This window comes from Amblyomma americanum, chromosome 1 (assembly GCF_052857255.1).
Source record: "Amblyomma americanum isolate KBUSLIRL-KWMA chromosome 1, ASM5285725v1, whole genome shotgun sequence".
Taxonomy (NCBI): Eukaryota; Metazoa; Arthropoda; class Arachnida; order Ixodida; family Ixodidae; genus Amblyomma; species Amblyomma americanum.
This window is the reverse complement of record NC_135497.1, coordinates 49,044,578-49,061,319: the sequence shown is the minus strand read 5'-3', so window position 1 is coordinate 49,061,319 and position 16,742 is coordinate 49,044,578.

The following is a 16,742-nucleotide window of genomic DNA, read 5'->3' as shown; positions in this document are numbered from 1 at the left end:
ACCTATCGACCCCACCGACCCGAGATGGCGCTTACACCTGAAGACACCGATCCCCTGCCCAGGCCGTTCGGCGCGTCCTGGGAACTCGACCGTCAGCTCTTGGCGACCTGCGGCCCGGAAGCTTCAAGGCCAGGAATCATTCAGCCATCTTATTCATCGTGGCGGCCAGCACCCCTCACCCCTTTTTCGTTCCTGTCCAACCATCCTCTTAAGCCAGTAACCACTTCGCGCGTCTCTTTGTCACCGATCGAGACGATCGCTCGGTGGCCCCGGGTAGTGTGACGAAGAAGACGAACTGTGCAGTGGCGCGGGCAGGAGCGCTCGCGCTAGGCTACCGGCCATTAAATAACCTCATTGCCATCGATTATCTCGTCTCTTTCTTCGGCTGGCCGTCACGTAACAATATATATATATATATATATATATATATATATATATATATATATATATATATATATATATATATATATATATATATATATATATGCGCTTTCAGTGTATTGTAGCCGTTATGGAGAGCGCGAAAGAGAAGCACCAACGACAGAATGGAGCGAGGAAGAGAGAACGCGCTCAAGAGATGCCAGAAGAACGCGCCGCGCGACTCGAGAAGCGTCGTAACGAAGATGCGGCTAGAAGAAGTCCTGCCACGTCCCGGAGTGACTCTTCAATTGCGGGAGACCGGTTTGAGTTCTAGCATCGGAATGAGACGCTGTGTAGACGACGTGCAGAGGAAACGAAACTTTCGCAATTCAGCTAGGGTTAACCAGAGCTAAAGCACAGTCAAATTTTTGTTCCTTATGTCTGTTGGGAAACGTCTGTTTGTTCCTTATGTCTGTGTCCGAGCTGCGCTCGAGGTTCGAAGCATAACTTTTCTAGTATTTTTAGCCCCGGATGGCTACGCAGGAGTCCTTGTTTTTGTGCTACTGTGGTAGTCTAATGAGCTCGTCTAGTGTGTTTGAAATCCCCATGTTAAGAATTTTCCGGGTGGATGTGTACGGGGGGAGGTCCAGGGCAGTTTTGATGCCTTTCAATGGGCTCCGGAAAAATTTCGACAACCTGGAGATATTTTACATGCAGTGACAACGCATAGCCCCCCGGCCGCGGCGGCCGCGTTTCGATGGAGGCGAAACGCAATGGAAACAAATGAAAATTGTTTTTTGGGGAAAGGAAATGGAGCATGATATGCAAGCTCAGAACAATGAAATGCAACTAATAAACCACTAAGAGAAACCCACAAACAAATAAGCAAAAAATGGAGGCTACAGCAGCAGCCCACGCACTCCTGTAGTGGCTTTGCGTATGGACATTAGAAAGATCCTTAAAAAAGGATAAAAGGAACACTGTTCAAGATGTGCCAGAGAAACCACACAGAAAAATAAGTGTGTACAAGGCAGAGACCAAGAATGAATAAAAATAGTCAAGACAAACAACGAAAGGGTCTATGAAAGGCTTCTGGCGCTGGCACACAGGAGGTCACAAGTTCCATACGCTAAACCCAAAACCTTAAAGGGGCGGAGACATCAAATTTTTGGTTGGAGTGTTCTTAGTTTCAAACATTGCATACTCCCACCCGGCGCGTGATACGTGCTCCGCAATTCAAATATGCACATTAAATATTATCGCATTATTTATACTGAGCGATTTCGGTTTCTGAGTGCAGGGGTGCATTATGACGTCACTCCCGAGGAAGAGCAGCAACCTTGGTCATGTGGGCTCCAAGAGTAGTGACACAGGGACCGCTGCATCGCCTGCTCTCGTACACATGCTGTGCATATCAGGGCCTTTCGAAATGCCGGCCAGTACTGCGATATGCTTTATTTTGGAGTAGTTCCAATTACAAAACAGATATTTGAAATTACAATACAAACATGTTTGCACAAAATGCAGTGATGAAAAGAAACATTTCATTCCTCTTCATAATTTATCGCATCCTAAGCTTATTGAGCATCTCAATGAATGAGGGATAATCATGTACAATGGTACAATTAGTCTGAGCCATAACTGTGTTCAGGAAAAAACATGACAGCTTGACTTTGTAAGCTGCCGAACAACAATCTTTCGGCTTTTCATTTCTCGGCCTTTTGGCGAAGATCATAGCACCAAAGCGCGGCCTTGTGGTAGAGCATCCGCCTCACGTTCGGGAGGTTCTGTGTTTGATTTCCAGTGCTGCCGGGTACCCACCGGTTTTAAGATTTCCCAGCCATGGTGCTCGGCTCATCTAGGGTGAGATGCTTGGGAGAAGGGTCTTCGACCAAACCGTTGCCTTGACAGATCAGAGATAAGTTCCGCCGTCAAGCAACCCTAAATACAACTCGTGCGGTAGAAGCCCATCTTTTTTTAACCTGTCATGCACACCCGCCGGCGCTTGTGAGCCAGCCACAACGGTAGCAAGCAAATACCGCTGCACTTTGCTCGAAGGGGGTTTGGGAGCGGAGAGAGCTATGGCACATCTCTCTTGAGGATAGAGAAGTGAACGTTGTAAGTTTTGTAACTGGCACAAGGCGAGAGTTTTGAACTGCGGGATTTAACCACGTGGAGACGTTTTTGTGCCCACATTTTACGGGAATTTTTAGGTGCAGGCTATCCTTCCCACGCAGTGCACCCCTGGAGAGCCGAACACTAGGCCGGGGGACCGCCTGTTCTCATTGGATTAATTGGCTGGTGGACCGGAGGCCGCGAGAATCGTACCCACGACCTCCCGTAGCCGAGGCGAGCACTCAAGCACGAGGCCACGGCTGCGGTGGAGATACTCTTGTCACAGTTCAGACACTGAAAAGGCGTATGAAGTGATGTGGCATTGTTGAGAAACAATAATGACACAAAAAATCGATGAACAGCAGCTCAAGCTACAAGAAGAGTGAGAGCATTAACAAGACGACCTCTTCCACACTTCCTTGTGACACCTCCAGCTGTGGAATGCCCCAGATGCAGCATTCTTGACGGGACATGGCCCGCTTAACTCTTCTGTATGGGTTTCACCATACTGGAATCCCTGCCCGTAACGGACGCACAGATGCTGGCACATTTCAACTAGGAATCTGTGCAGGAATTTCAGCAGCTCTTTCCCTTCTCACTAGATGAAAATTGCCTGGGTGATCCGGAGTCTTAGATTTGAAAGTTTGTTAAATTTATGCTCACAAGTTTTTGCTTTTATTTTAATGGTTCATAAGAGCGGTGGCCATATGTGCTGACATTACATGTGCTTTCACAAAAGGAACAAACTCTACTTTGAGAAAATTCTGGAAATTTTCTTAACTGAACACTTTGCATGCTTTCAGGGGCTTCATACACTGCTCATTGTACTGCAAAATAATATTTGAGGCTTTCAAGAAGGAACCCTTGAACAAGAGGGCTGACAAAGGTTGGTTTGCTCATCACTGCGAAGCACTGCCTTTTACTGCCTTTCCCATGAAGGCACACTCCGGCATCCCTTTCGAAAGCAGCAATGCTACAGGACAAGCGCCAAGCGATTTCCACAAAAAGTAACAGCTTTTTACGACCTCGTCATCAAAGCTCGAACCGCTGAGAAACTAGCCTCTATTTGTTTCTGCAATAACCTGCAAGATTGACGAGGCCTAAGAGCAAGATTTACAGATCGATTTTGATGCCACACTGGGGTGGCGTGGCACCTTGCATCAGTATACTGAAAGTGCATGAATTCTGCACATTACTATGACTAAGGCTTATTCCAGAGAAAATACTTTTGAACGTAGCTGTGTCTATTCATATGCACCAGACCAAATTTAATGAGGAGTGTGGCAACCTGTAAAGAACCAACCAGTATATACAATGCTCACTTAATTGAAGACAAGAAAAAGACAGCTAGAACAGACAGGCTGCCATGCCTAATATTCATTAGAAGCAAAAATATGTCATGCCAATAAGAACGGACCGTGTGCTGGACACTCACAGTATCGTTAAAACTCGCAGCAGACCTCTGCGTAAATTTAAGTCCGTCCTTTTCCGAGACTTGACCACTTTCTTGATGGTATCCCTCACAACTCCCCGATTTTTCGAGGTAAACGAAATTCCTCCTCTTGACAATTCTAGGTTGACAGACACCCTTTAAAACCGTCACAGCCCTTCAAAGAAATACAGTAGAACCTTGCTGTTCTGTTCTTGGTTCGTGTAATCTGCAGTATCACAAAACTAAAAATTATGCGTGTTGTGCAATTTTTATTCGCAATACAAATCCTGGATAACTTTTTGAAACGATTTCCTGGTATACATGTCTATAATGTTGCCAAATTCTGACCATATGATGCATTCAGAGACCTAGAGAAAATGCCAGCCAAGCTAGTCATCATTTTTGGATGCTTTGCCCACATGCAACTGAGCGCTGCAAAGAAGACGCCGCTGCTGCCCTGCACAAAGGCAAGGACACAAAACATCTTACGAGCAGCTGCGGCTGTTCCACAATGCACAAGTGTAACGGGACAAAGTATCTGAAAACGGTAAGAAATAGTTGACGGGCTGGACGTGCCATGAAACTTCAGACCCAAGGAAAAAAAAAATATGAAAACAACTTGCAAGTGCTAGAAAAGGAACACAGGGGCGCAACAAAAACACACGGACATAGAAGTAGACAGGGAAAGCGCTCGTCCCTGTCTACTTCTATGTCCGTGTGTTTTTGTTGCGCCCCTGTGTCCACCTGAAAAGATATGAACCAACACGCCCAAATACAAGTACTTCCTAGAAAAGAAACTTTTCAAAATTTGTGCCAGCACATTCACAAAAGTTTGAATGAAGTGAAAGTGCCAATAAATGCCAGGGACCAGGAAATGGCGCAAAACCTGGACATAGAGGCAAGCACGAGCAGAACAGCAAAAAATTTTTCGCAGATGCTAATTCAAGCTTGTTGCTAAAACATTGCATTCATAACATCCAAAATATAGAAAGGGGAAAAAGGCGGGCGAGAGAAAAAAAATAAAGGTAAGGTGGCACAAACCTTTGCCTTAAAAATGCAAAAGGCCTTGTCTCGTACCATTTACAGACGCTATGATGTCAGGATTGCGCATTCATTGAAAAGCAGGGTGCAATCACCTTGAAATCAGTGGCAGACTAGTCAACAATTAAATTACTGTAATAAAATTACAGTAATTAAATTACTTTTCTCGGTAATTTCTAATGTAATTCATTACTGTTGCGGCCTGGTAATTTAGTAGTGTAATTAACTACTTTCAAACAGTAATTTCACGGAAAAGCAATAAATTACTAGCAATATTAATTTCGCTGCATACCAAATCCATGCTTCTCGTATATGCCATGCTTTGGCCTCACGTTTGTGTAGATGAGCATATACAAAGTAAAGATGCAGTTTATCGGGGTTTAACGTCCCAAAGCAAGCGACTCGCGCTATGAGGGACGCCATAGTGAAGGGCTCCGGGAATTTTGACCACCTGGGGTACTTTAACGTGCACTGACATCGCACAGTACAGGAGCCTATAGCATTTCATCTCCACCGTAATGAGACTGCTGCACTCGGGATCAAACCACAGTCTTTCGGGTCAGCAGCCGATCACCATATAACTAATGTGCCACCACGGCGACTCCCAAAGCAAGAATAAATTACGGAGGGCACTTGAGACTACTTCCATGCTTTGAAGGCGAAAAACATTCACTTTTTAATTTATATTGTTTCCTTCCTTTCTAATGACACACCTACTTATTAGCATAGAGTCATAGGGCAACACATACATTAAATGAACCATTATTTGCCAAGAAGCAACGCGGTGTTGTGGCCCATGGGTTGCGCGATCGCCTCGCAATCTGAAGGCTCCTGGTTCAATTCTCTGCACCCTCGGAAGAAATTTTTCTCTTTGCTGATGATGTCAATAATTGGGGGTTGTGTACCACTTTTCCTGGACATCGACGACGACGCCGGGTATCGATGTTAATGTGCCACTTAAGGCTTGTGCCTTAAAAGCGCACAACCAGTAATAGCCAGCACCCCTGGGAAGCGGCGCACGCGGACGAGAGGTGATGTGCGTGCAGGCGTCAGCACTGCTTTGGTGAAGAGTCTGCATATCAGTCACAGGACTGCTACGCATCTTCCTGCACTGCATACGGTCTCACATACAAACGCACTGCATGGCGACCAGGAGAGCTCCATCACCAAGGCATGTCATATGACACCTTCGCGCAGACGTACTGCGAGTGCTTGAGCAAGTACTTTGACATCGCCGCACTGACAAGAAGTCGCAACTGACACACCTCAGAAAGTTGGCCGTGAGTTATCGTGTTTTTGTGGCTTCATTTGAGGCCCTATTTCTAACTCAAGGGCAACACAGGCAACAGCGTCCCATCGACATGCAATGTATTTCCACTAACTTGCCTCCAGAAAAAAATCGATTGAACAGCAGAATTGGCAGCCTCTCCCGCCCCTGTGCACTTCTGGGATGATGCACGGATAAGCAGTCAATGCACTCCCGCTGTTTACGAGGATGACAAATTCTTCAAAATCAGGATGGTGGGACCATATTACACATCGAACGATGTAATTCTGATTGAAGAGCGATATGAGAAAGATGTCATCTACATCAGCAAAGCGGCTGTTCAAATTGATTAATGAGGGGCAAAATTGCAAAATTTCCGACGCCCATTTTCAAGCTCAGCGGCGGTGCAAACAAAAAACTAGAAATTTTGCACTTTGACCAATGCGCAACATTTTAGCATCAAAACTAATAAGTAATTTTTGTTACCTAAGGCAGGTAATTGCAATGTCAGGTCATTACTTTTTGACAGCAGTAATTTGTAATGTAATTAAATTACTGCTGTGAGATTTCTAGCAAAGTAATGAGTAATGAAATTTAATTACTTTTCAAAAGTAATTTTGCCAAGTATGGTGTGTGGTCAGCGGCTGCCTAGGGAACTTGTCAGTGTCCTTAAGTTCTTACACAAACGATGATACACCACCGAGTTTCCTACATGTGACAATGTTCATGAAAAAAAGGAATATTGTGACAAAGACGACAAAGCCGGCAGTGGCGCGGTACAGAGCACTCGGCCATTCCCTCCATTCAAATCATATCTCTGCCATCGCTCATCGCGCCTCACTCTTTGGCCGGCCACCACGTCATAATATTATACACCACACAGCATTTGCATGGAGGGAATGGCCAAGAGCATTTTCCATTTGGTTGTCTTCATGTTAAAGGAGTATAGGCACGTAATTGTGGTCGCATGTTTTCTTCTCTATAATGATGTGGAATATACTTCTACACATGAATCATGTAATATTTGCCCACGGCCGCTAAATGATTTGTAATTTGGTTCTGCCATGCTATCTCGGTTTCAACAGCCGAACAATGGCGGCGACGTCAAAGAGTGCTTTTGTGCCACGTGAGGCATCGAAGAACGCCCATATAATCGCTGCTTCATCGTTATAATTTACTGCAGTGCTGAAGCCAGCTTTCCTCAAGAGCTGGAATGACAACTAATGTGGAAGCAGCGATTATATTGCAGTTTTTTTATGTCTCACGTGAACTGTAGGCACATGTTGGCGTCACAGTCCTCATTCGGCTATTGAAACTGAGACGGAAACAGCATGAGAAATAAATGAGATTATAAATTATTTAGTGGTTATAGAAGAATACCAGGTGGTAATCCATGTTTAACAATGCCTTACGAATCATTACAAACAAAAAACAAGCACCTGAAAGTTGGGTGTCTATACTCTTTAATTCTTTAGACCCACCATTCTGCTCACTGATCTTGCTTTACAGTTCATCTCTTCAGTGACTTAGCAATATCACTTGTGAATCGCAACATTACTAAGGCGTTCTCCATTAACTCTTATCCTCAACTGTTCCCAACCCAGGCCTTGGAATAGAGCAGGTATTCCTGAATACCTCCTGTTTACCGGAGGCATTTTGTTGCAGAGGAGGCATTGTGGAGACTCATTTTTTTGCATGATTGGTGATGTATTAGACACTGCAGTCCAAGACTTCTTCAGCACAGTTTGGTATTGACACTGTTGCTTCCATCATTGGCGAAACGCCATTCAATGAAAGTAATGCCTATATGGAAGCTGAAGACAGCTAAACACGTACTGTTGGAAAAAACTGCACGTGTGCTAGACACTTGCTTGTTCACTCAAATACGGCCTAATAGAGCAGCTGGGACACGGGACCTGGCTTACATGCCTTTGAGGCTGCACTCGTAGCTATGTGATTAAAAGGTTTCGCCTGCGCTTTATTAATAGAGCACCTGGGACACGGGACCTGGCTTATATACCTTCGAGGCTGCGCTAGTAGCTATGTGAATAAAAGGTTTCACTTGCGTATTCTTTGAAATACCTCAGGTATCATCTTTTACCAGGTCAACGGATATACTCAGGCTGCTTTCAGTTTGGGCATATTGTTACTTGGCGACCAGCCAAATAATAAGCGGCGATGAACGATGGCAGTGAGATAATTTTAATGGCCACTCGCCTTTAACGCGACCTTTCCGTTCCTGCTCCCCCTGACAGCTTCGTCATCCTCGTGACAATATTGCCTCTTTCACATAGTTTTTCCGCAGCGCCACGAGGTACGCTTTAATGGGGTTTTGCTGTACCTGTGAGTACTAAGGTTGCTGAATTTGATGTGTCTAAATGTGAAATCTGAACCGATTCATACACCTCCTGCATTCATACGCCCATGAGGAAACTATAAAATTGAAGTTTTGATCTATTGAAGTTCTGATCGCTAATCTATGTGATGCGTTCAGAACAGGCGCTGCCCTTGGTGGTCTCACAGAAAACTTTGACCACAATGGCAACACAGGCATCAATGGTTGCCTGCAAACTATAGCTCTCCACCATTCATGGCACGTTTTCCGCTGTTCTACTGTCTTTTTCCTCAGTGGCCCACTCATAACTCACCTCAGTTCTGACTGCGGGGCCAATCCAGCAAACAAGCCTTACGCAGTGCTTTTCGGATGGACCTTATGGTCATGCCACTGCTCTAATTACACCCCACCACTTTCGCTCGGCCCCATGACGACGTTCCTAACAGAGGTGGGGGAAGGAGGAAGTTGGAACACCAAAAAAGCCAAATGTACAAGGACATAGTGCAGTGGCCGCCTCGCTCAATGCTCTTGCCCTGAGCTCAAAGAGCACAGGTACTTCTGGTTGAGCTTACAACTTTGTCATGCCCGAGCTGACAGCTCACCAGCCACACACACCGAAACAAATTTTTAATTACACATGCCAACAATGCCACATCTATCAAGATACAGAAGATGGTGTTAAGCCATCTATGCTCTAACCAACCCAAAATTCTTACCACTGTCAAGTAGGTGACCTCGGTTCTCTTCGGCAATACATCGAGCTCATTACCGTTCACGGCTATGGTAAATTGTCATTTTGACCTCTCAGATTTTCTCATCAAGAGGCACAAGGGCAATTGATTAACTGTCGGGTTGTTGGGATCAAGTGACATTAAGCAATCACTAAAAGCTCTGGTCAAACACCCCCTGAAGGGGCCACCGAAAATCTTTCACCAAAGTTGCAAATTATACTGTTTGAATTGGGACTACTTTTTTATCTATTTGTAGCTCAAAGGCACACAAGGGAGTATTACCTGAGGGGTGGGCTGACATGTATTAAAACCTCCTGCCGCAGATTTTTTCAGAAAAGGCAAACTCTAGAGCTAAAAACATAACAGAGTGGAAAATGGGGACTTCAAGGGTAGAAAACACAGGACAAGCGCTTGTCCTGCGTTTTCTACCCTTGAATTCCTGGTTTTCCGCGCTGTTAATTTTTAAATATGTATCACCAACTCACCCTCGCTTATCCTGTGTTTTCTACCCTTGAAGTCCCCGTTTTCCGCGCTGTTAATTTTTTTAAATATGTATCACCAACTCGCCCGCCTTGCTATCGTGTTAAAGAGCTAAACTATTCATCCACATCCTTGAGGCTTTTTTGCTCCCATAATTCCTACTGCACTAGAAGCCGTGTGTTGGTGCTTTAATCTGAATGCCACACACCCATATGCATGCAGCACACATCCTTTACCAGCATAGCCCCACGTAAGATCATGTCAATGCCCCATTTTGGGGCAAGGGGTACAGGCACACAGAACAGTAGGAACAGAACGCAAACACTTATGTTGTTTGAGTCACTCCTGTGCTCTGTCTTTTGGGCTGCATGTCTCAAGACGGAACAACCCCCTTCCCATTTTTCTCAAAAAGTGAAAATACAACATCAACTCCTAACTTGTGAAAATAAAACGACAAACATAGAAGGAAGACAATAAACATGCCTCGTCCTTGTCTTTCCATGTATTCTTCAATTATGGGAACTACTTCCTTGTTCAGCTACCTGTCCTACCTACATTCGCCTGTGACTTCTCGCCTCTCAACCCTGCGTGTCTCTAGGGGCACAAACATTGCCAGTTTCACAGCAGGAGGCCCACTTTCAAAATTATAATTTGCTAGATCCGAGATAGCCTAGCTGCTTTGTTCACTATACAGGCAGGCTTTGTTCATTTGGGGCCTGCAGGTGAAAGCTGTCGTCTTAATAGTGAATGTTCCCACGTTTCGTTTTTTTTCTTCTTTCTATGTAATGGCTAAGACAAAAAACTCGCCCATCCAGTGCAAAGGAAGTAGCCACATATTCATAAGGTCTCTTCCATTTGGCTGCACATTCTGCACTAGTTCAAGAAGTGCAGCACGAGTTCTAGGCTGGCTTGCACTCGCCGAAATGGAAGCGCAACTGCGGTGCAGCAATATGGCGGTGCCCATGTGTAGGTCAAAGAAGCGGAGAAGGTATGGCACTAGTTATTTAAAGAAATGATGACAGTTCTTTGTTGAAAGGTTTATGGCTTATGGGGTTTAACGTCCCAAAGTAACTCAGGTTATGAGGGATGCCATAGTGAAGGGCTCTGGAAATTTCGACCACCTGGGGTTCCTTGCTATGCACTGACATCACAGTACATGGGCCTCTAGAATTTTGATGGAGGCAAAATTCTAGGGGCCCGTATACTGTGCGATGTCAGTGCACGTTAAGGGAGCATAGAGACTTAATTTTGGTGGCATATTTTCTTCTTTTTAATAAAGCGGAAGACACTACAATGCATAAATCACCATGTCGGATTCGCCTACGGCCGCTAAATAATTTATAATCGAATTTTTCTGTCATGCTGTTTCGGTTTAAACCGCCGAATGAGAACTGTGACGACAGAGAGGTTTTAGGTCATTAGAGGCATAGAAAAACTGTGATATAATTGCTGCTTTATCGTTTTAATTTACTGCTCTGCTGAAGCCAGCCTTCCTCAAGAGGAGGAATGACAACAAATGTAGAAGCACCAAATATATTGCAGTTTTTCGCGCTTCACATGACCTACAACCTCTCTTTAAGGTCGCAGTCATCGTTCGGCTGTTGAAACTGAACCTGAAACTGCACGATAAAGAAATTCATTTATAAATTATTTAGCAGCCTTAGGAGCATACCACGTGGTAATCTGTGTATAATAATGCCTTGCACCTCATTAAAAAAAGATTGGTTTGGTTTATCGGGGTTTAACGTCCCAAAGCGACTCAGGCTATGAGGAGCACTGTTGTAAAGTGCTCAGGAAATTTCGACCACCTGGGGATCTTTAACGTGCACTGACATACATCGCACAGTACACGGGCCTCTAGAATTTCGCCTCCATCAAAATTCGACCCCCGCCGCCAGGATCTAACCCATGTCCTTCGGGTCAGCAGCTCCCTTAAAGAACACCAGGTGGTCAAAATTTCCGGAGCCCTTCAATACGGCGTCCCTCATAGCCTGAGCCGCTTTAGGACGTTAAACTCCCGTAAACCATAACCTTCCAGCAAATAACTGTCATCATTTCATTAAATAACACATGCCACATCTTCTCTACCTCTTCGACTTACACATGGAGGAGCTGAGAGACTGTTTGAGGCGTCATAATGAAGACCTAAGCGGTCAAGTCGGGTCGCATGGGCAGCATTTCAGCGATAATACGTAAGTCTCGTGTGTGTAGACATGCCACGATATTTTTTTTCTCTGAAACGACGATTTCCTAGAGCAGGTTCACGGTAAGACTTCTTTGCGATTTGCTGCTTGAAAATTCTTCCAAGTGTTTCAGGATTTTGGCGGTCGTTGCTGTCGGCGGAGTGCAGTTGGCTGCAATTTCGTGACGGCAGTAAGGCCATCAGACAATCGGGCCTGCACTCAACCATTCGTTTTGGAAGCGGCCAGCGCCAAGCTGCATTTGAACTCTCTGAACAGACGCTGCACGCTGCCGGCACCACCGTGGAGCTTCGCAGAACTAGTGCAGAGAGTGCAGACAAATCAAAGAAACCTATCATGGCCACAATCTTAACAAAGTGGTAGTTTGGGCTTGTTGGTATAGCATATTAGAAGACATCGCGCAGCCCAACGGGACAAAGAAAAGGAGCACACAGGACGAGCGCTTATCCTGTGTGCTCCTTTTCTTTGTCCCGTTGTGCTGCACTATGTCTTCTAATATCACCACAATGACCTGTCACACACTGCAACAGTGCCTCGTGAGCTTTATGCACCTCACAAGCTTCAAAACAGTCAAAGGACATCAAGCACATTGTCCGCAGTGTTCATCTCTTTAAGGCCTCTTTACAGCATCAGCTGTAAAAAGGTCTTAAGATTAGAGGTTTTAAAAGAACGCTTGCTTTTTCAGTTGCCTCATGCGCTCCATGCTACTTGGCCACCTAAGTCCAAACACCTTCCCCATGTAAAACCGATGTTCGGTGCAGGTGGCACAGCACTCATTTTAAAATTATCACAGAAGGTGGAGGGCTCACCTTGTGGCGTCTTAAAGCCTTTGCAGCCTCAGGATTTTAACGTCCCATTTGTTCAGTCTCTGCGCCAGCAAGTGAACGCCGGACTCGAAGCAGGAATCGGGAAGGCCCATGCATACCAGAAAACTGCCTGCCAGTTTTCAAGTGCTGTTTTCTGAAATAAATATGAATTTAAAAGAACATGTTTCGCTCTGCAGACACCAAAGCGTAATCGCTTAACTCGCCGCAATTTTTGCACCTGTTTTAGAAAGCGAATTGTAACAGTAGCACACAATTGTGAAGTGCAATTAAGCCAACGCTCAACAGACTTTCCCAGCCGCGGGGCCACAAAAAATCGGATCGCGTACAAAACCTATCGCACAAACGGTTAGTTCAACTCACGACCGGCTTTATTACTAATAAAGCCGGTCGTGGTTCAACTGGACTGTTGTCAATAAGTTTCCCACCTTTTTTCGGGAGCACGCAAAAGCTGGTAATTATGCCTGTTTTACATGACCATGAGTTACGTTGGGCTTGGTTGACAAAAGATATAAAAACACGCTCAGCGCTTGCTCTTTTCCGTAGACCTGCACAGAGCTTTTGGGCAGAACTTACGATAAAACAGATGAGTCTTTCCCTCCGGGCCTTTGGGTCCACTGGCGGGCAAGCGGGCTCCGTGCTTGTCCTGGGTTATCTTCTAACACAAAATATTCGGGCGCAAGGAAGTTGACAACGGAATGCCGAGTGTCAGATACCAGGCAATCGCTCAGTATGTGCATATTAAAAGATAGAAAGAACTAATTACTCACTTGCAACACGATTTCACGCCCTACCCGCCGACCGGCCATAGTGGTACTGAAAGCAATGCTCAGCTCGACTCAAACATGGCTAAAACAGCAAAAAAATTGCCGGACGGGACGTCTTTTCTTCAAACCGGATGCGACGTCATGGGTTGAAATAACGCTTGCGTTATTATTCTTCCCAACCACAGCGTTTCACGCGATTTGAAAACCGTTTCAGCTTCCCTTTAAGAAAGACAAAGATTGCAAACCTCCCCGCAAATGTGCTTCTAACCTTCCACTTCCCCCCCCCCGCCCCCATCCCTCACCTCTTAGGATATCGCCTATACGTGACGTTTAACTCGTCCTCACACTGTTATTATCTTTTCCGTGTGTTCGCAAAGCGATTTATTTGTTCTGTGACCGCCTGTAATTATGAGCATGTATTCTAGTGTCCAGGTCGAATACAGCGAATGTCTAGCGTTATGCAGATAGCCTCACCGCGCCCGGTATTAAGACGCGCTTTAGGTGATAACCTACTGTTTCTCTCATCTTTATAAACACATGAGGACCTCATTCAATGACTTCAGTATTTTGCTTTCTAGTCTCTGCTAACTTAGGCAAGCCGGTGTTTTTCAGTTGGCTCATTTTTAAAAATAACACTGTAGTCTGGTGTTCATGGCCACTAAATACTTTAACGAAGTCATCTATGTATAACGTCTATACCTTGTTCATAGAAGCACGCTCCTCAACTGCACGTCAGACGTCAGTGCGCTACTCCTTGTTTCGTTTGAACTATGATTTTAAATTCGGTAAGCCAAAAATAAAAAGGCAGAGAAAGAAGACCTCCGCTCTCTGATTTGAAAGCAGCAGAGAAACTTCAATTCAACCCTAGTCAGAATCAACTTGCTCTACTTGCGCTTGAAGTTGGCAGCGTTTTGTTCCTCGATCCTGGACAGAATGAGCGCATTGGCTGGTAGGGGCCATTCACCGTTGGAGTGGAATCGGCGAAACAGAACGAGCAGAGCAGCAGGCGTGGAGGAAGGGGCAGCGAAAGGACAGCCGGTGCGTCGGAAAGCCGGCCCCCGGAAAATGCCCTATGCAAAACAAAACGAACAAAAAGAATCAGGCTGTCCCCTTCTCGGCTGTGAGGGATCAATTACAGCACATCGCCTCGAGCTGCAGGATAAGTCGGCTGCCTGGCCGATGCTGACTGACTAACGACCATTCAGGTTAATTGAGTCTACCTCAATGACGCCCAGTGCACCGTAACTATCCACTTCTGTGAAATTGGAAATAGAAATGCGGAAGAGGCTAGAAAGTTTAAGACTGTTCGCGTAGGAAGAGCGACACAACAGTGCCCGTATGTAGAGAGTTTGGCGTAGCAAGGCGGAACAGAATAGAACCTCTTGCCTTATACAGTACCAAAGCGGCTCTTCACCGACTAAGATCTGAGCTTCGGTTCCCTGTTTCTCCAAGAAAAACCAGACAATACGAACTACTATCGTTGTCTTAGAGCTACTAAGCTTGCGTTTAAACCTCCGGAGCAGGTTACACGACTAAGGCGATGCTGAGAGCATGGAAGCTGAGCAAGGATGGCAGACAAAGCATACCGAAATTTCATGAGGGAAACACGTGGGCATTATGTTTACCGTTTTAGGAAACAGGAGTTACCGGCGGGTAAAGAAATCAAGCTTCGTGACGCCAAAAACGGCTAGGGAGTTCAAACACACGGGCTCCATGCGCAACGCCGATGCCATCGTCGTACACTACGGAGGAGCGTGGGCGTGACTAAAGAGCATCCCAAAGGTGAGGGCAAAATGCCAGATACAACGAATTGACCCCCGCTTTAAGTGGCCAACAAGAATACAATGTCCACACTAAGCGTTATCAAAGGCTCTTTGTAAAGTCTACTCCTCACTCAGCGACGCTAGAAGCTTTATTCACAAAGGCAGTTTATCCAGTTGTTCGCCCAACTCATCGTCCGGCAAACCAGGGTGTTCGTCCACAGGAAGGCGAGAATGGCTCCCCGGCTTTTGAGCAGTGCTAGTGAAGTGTCCAGTGCTACAAGGACCAACTGGGCCAGCACGAGGTGGAAAGAGTCGGCTACGGGCACCGGCTAGGGCACTGGTGCACTTCTCGCGGAACTTCGAAGTTTCCTCAACGTGAAGCTGAAGCTTCCAGCCTGGCACATTCTCAAACGAGCACATGGGCTCAGTGGTATCAACGTAGGCCTCGCGGAGGGCAGCTCTGTTGAAGGTCGGGTCACGCAGCGTGGTAGCGCACTGAGGCGCATGTGCGCCCTGCGCCGATGTTTTGTCGCGCGAGCAGCTTTCTGACTGGCTTGTAGCTGACCCCAGTTGTGAGCAAAAGGTCTTTTTCACGTCGTCCAGTTCACGGCGCAGCTGCTCATTCTGGCGCTCATAAAAAAGAGCTGCTTCTTGGAGGCGCTTGGCAGTGAAGGTTTCATGTTCCAGGTCAACCTGCAACTTGTCCGCCACTGCTGTGACTTCACGTAGCTCCTCGCACGTTGTCTGACTGTTTTGTTTCTCCTCTTTGAGCGCTTCTTCGGCAGCATGCAAGATGCACTCTAGCTTACGTTCTTTTTTCTGAAGAAACCTAAGCATGCAGGAAGCAGAGGACGCCACATTTCTAAGCTCATCACGTTCTGCTTCGGCAGTGCGACGGGAGCGTTCAGTTGACTTTAGGTCTTCGATGCCACGCAGTAACTGATTTTCAAGATCCTCGAAGATCATTGTAGTCTGCCCAGACTTCTTTTCTGACTGTGGTTGGAAGGTTCGAGTTTCTTTAATATCACGCTGCCGGTCCCAGGTTTCATCTGGCACCGGCTGTCCTTGCTCAGTATGGTGTCTTGCACTTGCTGCCATCTTGAGAACAGCTATTCGCCGCCAGGCTTCCTTTAAATCTTCTTCGAGCGCTTCACATTTTGCAGTGAGGTTCATTCGCTTGAGTCTCTCGTCTGACATCTTCTCCATAATCGCTGCGAGAGGCATCCCCCACTCCCCACAATCTTTTCTCACCTGTTGAGCCCTAATTTTCAGGTCTATGTACCACTTTGTTCGGCTATCAGTGGAATCAGCAGACTGTGGCTGAGTTCCATCACGGGTGCCGTCTGTGGCAGAAGCCTCATTCAGAGGCGGCACGGGCAAGTCTATGCGCGAAGAGATTTGTATGTGCTTGGAGCCCTCAAGATGC